Source organism: Cyrtonyx montezumae, unplaced genomic scaffold (assembly GCF_038088225.1).
Source record: "Cyrtonyx montezumae isolate F1298 unplaced genomic scaffold, pur_monq_1.0 scaffold_29, whole genome shotgun sequence".
Lineage (NCBI taxonomy): Eukaryota > Metazoa > Chordata > Aves > Galliformes > Odontophoridae > Cyrtonyx > Cyrtonyx montezumae.
The window spans coordinates 10285046-10291425 of NW_027072033.1; the positions used below are offsets into that span (position 1 = coordinate 10285046).

At 41.0% G+C, this 6380-nt stretch overlaps 1 protein-coding gene across 1 annotated transcript in view; it reads right to left on the reverse strand.

The window, feature by feature from the left end:
* Window positions 1-5514, reverse strand: part of PDE6B (phosphodiesterase 6B) — a 29718-nt gene extending 24204 nt beyond the window's left edge. Inside the window, exon 1 of the mRNA XM_065740577.1 lies at window positions 5313-5514. The gene's annotated coding sequence lies outside the window, so the exon portion shown is untranslated. The remainder of the gene's footprint in view (window positions 1-5312) is intronic.
* Between the last annotated feature and the right edge of the window lie 866 nt (window positions 5515-6380).

Here is a 6380-nt window from a genome sequence, read left to right on the forward strand (position 1 = left end):
ACTGCCTTTCATGTTGATATTCTTATGGAGAATCAAGAGCCATCTGTGGACCAGTATGGTGGTCTGCTCCAGATCTCCCAAGCAGAGAAGGATGGACTATTTTTGTGGGCAACAAGCACAGGACTATGTAGCAATGGGAAAATTTAATTGCCTTATATCTGTAGGGAATGCAGCACTTCAGGTTGTAGGTTATCTGCTAAGGTCTTGAATGTTGCAGTAGTTTTCTGGCTGCTAAGGGTGGCAGAAAGAGAAGAAGGGAGTTTTCTGTGGTTTTGAATGCATTCAGGGGGAAAACTATCAGAGAGAATTTGAAGATGGAATTTGAAGATGGGACACAGTTTGAGTGAAACCATGAAACAAGAATTTGAAATTGGAGGAAAAAAGATAGCATTAAGCATGAAAACATTACTGAAGATGGGCATAAGTACAGGTGAAAATAGAAAGTCTAAAGTGTCAAGATGCAAAATTAGATGAAAATAGGAATATGAAGGGCCAGGAGCATTTTATGTTATCACATTGGGAATAGCAGTATCAAGAGCAGTTTTGAGGGACTGGAGGGCTTAGAGGACTGCACGAAGTAACCACTGAGCTGTTATTTCTAACAACCTTTAAGGGACTTTCTAGGGCTCTGAAATGCTAGAAAAAAACAAATTCAGTTTTCTTTTAGCAAAACAAGGCAAAAAGAGAATCGCATATCAGGCTTCTTTAAATCTAGCTTCTCAGAAAATTCAGGAACTAATATGTTGCTATAAGTAACCACAGGAGAAAAACAATAGCCAGTGTGGTTTTGTTAAGAGCAAATTGTGGGCAACCGGCATAATTTCCCCATTCCAAAGTATGAATTCTAAGGACAGAAGGAAACATAACAACTTTAAGAACACTTGACTTCATGAAATGACATGTGAGATGTTCTCTCAAGGTGAAGGCTTAGATGAGATACTTAAAGGTAGTGGCAAATATATTTGCAAGAGGACTTCCACAACAGGGCAAATTCTGAAACAATGAAAAACATTACTCTTATCTTCTCTTAGATACCTCTAGAAATAAAGATGGTATTCCATCTTCCAATTAAACACTCGTCAGAAGTAATGCACTTGTTATGACTCCTGCTTGCTGGAAGACGTATGGATGAAGTAGGTGGAGCAAAACACCTTTTCATGAGGGTCCAGCTTCTCTTGTCCACAGCATCTCAGGCCAGTGAGTAAACCAGTGTTTGGACACCAGGAAAAATCTCATGTGGAGTACTGTAAGGATGCCAGGCAGGAGTCATTTTGCAATTATTCATGATGAAAGCTGGCCTTATTCTTCAACCTTTCAAGACCTCCACCTCCACTCGGTATCAACTTCGACCTTCCAACATCCTGTAAAATGCCAGCTTTCTTTCATCCCATACTAACAGAGAGTGGAAAGAACCAGGTAAGGTCAAAGTATTTAAAAAGCTTTTCAGGAGAGTAACACAGACATTTTCAATTCTGATTTTCCACTGGAAGGTTCCTACCACCTGGATTTTGAGAGTGGCCTGAGATGAAGTGTAACTCCTCTTACAGTTAAGCATACTGCAGCCTGGCAGTTTTTCTGATATAGTGGACTTTCTTTGTCCCAGGTTAGTTTTGTTGAAGGAAGATCTCTTTTGGACATCCCAGCCACTTCCCTGAATTGTTTCAAGGTTTAACAAACACGTTGTATATCAAATGGATATCACAGCATGGATCTATGCAGCTGGAGGGTGTGTTCAGGATGCCCTGTGTCTGAACAGAAGGTCCTTTGGGATTGGCACCATATGGTGTTTTCCAGGCAAGCTGGCTTTCCTCTTTACATATAAGCTGACGCAAACAGGTTTGGTGACTGTTTTAAGGAGCATATAAATCATTATATGCAATTTTGGGTTTTGATTTGGAAACTGGAAAATGACAAGTGGGGAAGCTATTTATGTTGAATCAAAGCTGACACTCCTTTTGACCTTAGTCTTGCAGGCTTCTGTACTTTGTTCCGTACAAAACATTTTGTTCAGTTCAAGATAAATGTTTTTGTTTTGAAACAATTGTAAGAAAAACAAACAGTATCCAACAGTGACACTCCAGGATCAAAAACAGAGGATCCAAGTTCCTTCCTCTGTGTGCAAGGTCTGAAACTTAACAAGATAAGATTTTTACTGGGTGAAGAACAAATGTCCTGAAGTACTGAATGTTGTAGCCATAGAAGTGGAGAAACAAGGATAAAACTGATTAAGCCTACCTAGGGCTGCAGTGTAATTGAAGGGGGGTAGGGATAGCAGATGGAAATCTAAATCATCAATATGTAGGGAGGCAGCAGTTCCAGAGCAAACCTCCTGGATCAAGGTGGATCAACATACCCCAAATTTAGAGCACAGGGCACAGGCTGCAAGTGTTCCCAAGGCCTTCAGGGAAACTTCTGTGGAAACGTGGTAGCATAACAATGATAACTGAGGTAGATAGAGACTAAGCTTGCATCTGGATAATGCTGTTTGATTCGGCTTAGGCAGACAATGGAGGATTTTGGAGAAGGATGAGTCTACTATTTTAGGAAACTTGCACTAGGCTCTCATGGCATAATATCTGAGCACGTGTGGTTGCACACATTTGTTTTTAATAGTTTTAAAACTGAATTGCAGAGTTGGCATAAAGCTTCTGCTGTGCTGGATGTCCTTTAAACTCTGTTTCAGATGGAAACCCCAGATGTTTAAACTACCCTGATGGCTTGACTGGTAGCTGGGAAAATAAATGGGAGACCCTTGGAATAAGAACCCTACCCTCTTAATAACTCATATCACAGTTTCTCTGTAGCCCTGGGATGGCTGATATTGAGAGCTCCAATTGTGAAGGAAAATCATCCGGTGGATGTGAAGCAGTGCATACTACATAAGGGAAGCAGTACTGTGAGAGACATCTATGGACCTGTGCCCAAAGCACATGGTGCTGATAACACCCATAAAGCAACAAACGGTGATGGCAAAAGCTGGGAATGACAGCTGTGAAGATGTTTTTGTCCCTCCTTCCTGAGAACATGTTTTTCTCTAGGCTGAGAGGAGTGGGGGGAGCTGCAAGTGGCTAATTTGATTAGACATTATCCTTGCAGGATGATGTATTGACAGCTACACTCAAACCTTCCAGGCTCATCCTTTGGCATAACAAGATTGCAGCTTATCTGATTTACTGAATAATATTCTCATGCCACCTGCTTGTGTCCATGAATAAGCTTTCCAGTCAGTGAGGATGCCAGCCATACCCCCCTCCAGAGCTAGGGTCTGCTTCCTCACTTGGTGCCAGCCAGCTCTGCTACTCACAGAAAGTCCTTTCAGACTGGCAACTGAAACCAGGGAACTGCTGCTTGGGGTTCTCCAACCCCAGCCATGGCACTGCTACACAGCCCCGAATGCCTGGGAGTGGGAACTAAGCAGAGAAGAAAATAAAATAAAGCACAAAAAAGATCTGAATAGATTCAAAGTTTTAAATTCTATTGCATTTTTTTTTAAAAATGCCTATATTTATTTATTCTTTTCCTTAATAAAAGTCTAGTGTTAAGAGGGGTGTTATGCTGGAAACACTTCTCTCAAAGGGAACAGCAGTGTCAAGGCATCTGGCCCCTGCATTGGCCAGTGTTCCAGAAGTCCTAGGTGTTCAAAACTAGAACTCCTTCCTATACACTACAGCATGTAAACATGCTTGGGATTTAGGATATCTAGTTGTTCTTCTTTGAGAGATCCTTGAGAAAATGTATTTTTGCTATACTAGATAGCTGTACCCATGGCCAAGTTTTGAGTAAGTCTGTCAAATCTAGTATGGAGAGTTGACTTCTTGTCCTCATCCTCCTTATTTCCATTGTGAACATGCACAGATTCTCTTATCTTAATTTTCATCATAGAATAGAACTTAGAGGTCACCTAGTTCCAACCCTACTGCCATGGGCAGGGCTGCCACTCCCCAGATGAGGCTGCCCAGGGCCCCATCCAACCTGGCCTTGAGTGCCTGCAAGGATGGGTCACCCACAGCTTCTCTGGGCAGCCTGTGCCAGGGCCTCATCACCCTCTGAGTTAAATTTTACATCAAGATTTATTTTATTTTATTTTAATTTTCATTTTTCATTTTAAAAAATCATTATGACACAGCAGTGATGGTAATTTCTGCAATGAAACTACAAGTGTTTCTCATCTTTCAATTGACTGATTGCATCCAAAGCTCTTGACAAGAATCACTAAAATTTATTTAAGATGACTTATTACTTGGTCATGTGTCCTGGAAGCTGAAGAACAAAAAAGATCATCAAACTTTTTGAAAACTTTGATTATGTGCACTTCTTCTGTAACTGCCTTTCCCAAATATGCTGTGTATGACATTAGGGAAAATGCAATCGTAGAACACATGAAACCTAAATAAGGGCCACTAGTGTCATAATATAGGTGATCAGATCTACACAGAAGTAGAAGTGAAATGAAGAGGATCAAAAGAATGTCAGGGTTGGCTGATGCCTGGAGAACAAGAGGGCAGCATCTCAGTTGAGAAAAGTGATTTGTGGAAAGCATGGCTGTAGTGGGAGACAGAAGATAGTATTGCTTAGTAAAGGACAAATGGGGAAGAGAAACTATCTCTAGTTAATTCAACAGTAAAGCAAGAGCAGAAAAGATGAAGAAGTAACAGTTAAGAAGAAAAGGGCTAATGAGCACATAAGAAACTGTGGAAGCAGCCAAGGACTGAAAGTTGTGAAGGAATACAGAGAGCATGAAGAGCATGGTGGATAGAAAGAGTAATGATGAGACAGGCCATGAGACAAAAGCTACCAGAAAACGTCCAACTATGCTTTGGGCGTCTGCTGTTGAGAAAGGGAAGATTTAGGGGATGAAACACCAAGGGGCTTTCAGGAGGGGGAAAATCAAGGCTGCAGAGATCCCATGGGGCATGTTTCAGAGTTTGCTTTTGTGCAGTTTCGAGGGTAACAACTCCAGGACAATGAAATTAGGCTAGTAAAATGCTCAGAAATGTTCCTGTGCACTTAGAAAGAAGCTGATGACATGCCAAGATAAACAAGATGGAAATAGCTTTGAGATGTACCTTTCCATCTTAACATGACAGTGCAGGGCACTGCCATGCACTCAAGGTGAGTGGCTCTTGTTCAAAGGACAGACAACTCTGATTAACTGGGTAAACAGAAGTATGGAGTGGCCGCAGCTCCAGCGGTGGGTCTGCAGAGGTCATGATTCCTACTCTTTTCCCTCCTTGTAGGCCAAGAAATGCTTCATGTTCACTCCTACAGTAGAGGTTGCTGTAGTGATAGTATTTTAAGTGGTATTATAGTACCTTTTTGAAGCAATACTGCAATTCTCAGTATTTCCATTTTGCTGGTCAGTCTGAAATATACGTAAATGTGGCTTTTGTGTTAAGCATGTCTCAGCTGCAAGTTCATGGAGTTAGTAATATTTTGAGATCCCAAGAGTTGACTGGACCCTCTGGATTTTTACATAAAACTAATCACTTTGTTAGTTCAGTGCCCTCATCTGGTAAGAAGCACGACAAGGAGAAAATGTTGAAGTTTTCTGTCCATGGAAGACAACTTATCTCAGGTCTTGCCACTTCAAAGAAGGTCATCTTCTCAAATTTTAAAACAAACAGAAAATCTTCCGTGAAGAAAAGTAATAATTAATCATTTTCAATAGCTTTGAAAAAAAAAAATACATCACCACATTTCTTTACCCTTTTCTCCCACAGGAAGAAGAGGCTGAAAGCTGAAATACAGGTGTATACAAAAGCCTTTGACTTATTCTCTAGCTCTGTGACTCACTAAGTTTCATGTTTACAACCACCATCCCCTTGAAGCATAGAGTGATATAAACCTTCCTCCTTAGCCTGATTCCACCTTCAGTTGCAGATGGAAACTGTGTCCTCTAATGCTTGCTAAGGCCTGGTGCATGACTGACTAATGGTCTTTAGCTGCATGGATGTACAGATTTCCCTGGCTTTGATAATTTGTGCTTCTGGTTTTAGCTTTTAAATCCATCTTCAAGCCTGCTGTAGACATCCAGGCTTATTCAGAACCATTCAAGCTCTGTGCCAGTAGTATCTCTTCTGTAAACCACCTTGAGATGCCATATAAGGAGCTATAAATATCCTGTTGGAGTAAGCTGGTAGGCATTAATTGCTTTCTGTAGTATATAATGTTCTAGCCTTACACTGTGGTTGATTCAAGACTAAACCCTATAGATTTGTTCCTGGGTAGGAACTAGCCTACCATGCTGCACACATTTATGCCTTCAAAGACATTTCTTATCCTCTGTACTTCTTATTTTTAGGAGGCATCTGGTGAGAAACAGAAGGGATTAAATGAGTTCCAGTCTGTTACATGACAGAAAAGTGTGACGGGCTTGGTCT